We start from the raw sequence: 1,228 nt of genomic DNA on the forward strand, positions 1-1,228 counted from the left end.
TAAAATAATTTTGTTATATTGTCAGTATTAAAATTAAAATTGAGTATAACTCAATTCTAAAAGTTAATTTATAAAAAAAAAAAAACTTATAAATTATCTAAAAACCTTATCTTTAAGGTTGTGTTTGTTTAGAGGACAAAACACTAAGACAGAAATATTGAGACATAAAATCGTGTTTGACATATGAGACGTAGACAGAGATATACTGTGTCCAAAGACACTAAATTAGTATATTTTGTATCTAGAAACACTAATAAAGAACATGACTTATTTTTTATTTTTTCTTTTATTATTCTTGTTAATTTTTTATAATTATATTTTTTATTATTATATTTTTCTACTCAAATTTTTTGAATGAAAAAATGAGAATAAATTAGATTTCCATAATTTATTTTATTTTATCACTAAACAAAATACAAAAACACTAAATTCTGTGTCTCTGTCATTTATGTACTATTATCAATGTCTTGTCTTATTCTAATCTTAAAAACAACCGTAACTTAAGAGACGTGAGTAGAGATTCATATATAGTACATTTTTTTTGAGAAAAATACAAATAAATCCTAACCTTTTAATTTGAAAACACATAAGTCTCTGACTAATTGAGAATACAAAAATGTTCCTAATTTTTAAATAAAATACAAAAAATTTTTCGTCCAAAATATATAAAGACAAATCGATATTTCGAAAAGACTTAGATATCTCACGTTTTAGAAAATAAAAAACATTTTTATATTTTTAGTTAGTAAAAAATTTATTTATTTTCAAAATAAAAAGTCAAAAATTTATTTATATTTTACTCCATTTTTTTCCGTCCAAAAATAATCATTTTAAGAATGAACATTTACAAATAGATAATTTAATAATATTAGATTAATTAAACTCTAATATTATATTAAAATTGAAATTGAGTAGACATATGAGAATGCAAAATAGAAAAGTGGACCCACACAAACAAGAGAGGGATGTTTATAATGCATGAAAGGATAAGCATTTGAAGGCTTTACGCAAAATGGGTGAGCCAAGAGTACTATAAGGGTGGTTCTCAAAAAAGTTGGGTGTATATTAAATTGAAAGCTATATAAATATATAAGATAGTAGATAACAACAATGGCATGCAATGAATCACAATACTTGGTTGGTTTCTTCTCGTGCAAAACCCTACAAGCATGCACAGATAAGGTGATGTAATAAACCACTTGTTTCGTTTGGTTTCAACATACTTTAA

This window comes from Arachis ipaensis, chromosome B08, assembly GCF_000816755.2.
Source record: "Arachis ipaensis cultivar K30076 chromosome B08, Araip1.1, whole genome shotgun sequence".
In the NCBI taxonomy this organism is placed as follows: Eukaryota; Viridiplantae; Streptophyta; class Magnoliopsida; order Fabales; family Fabaceae; genus Arachis; species Arachis ipaensis.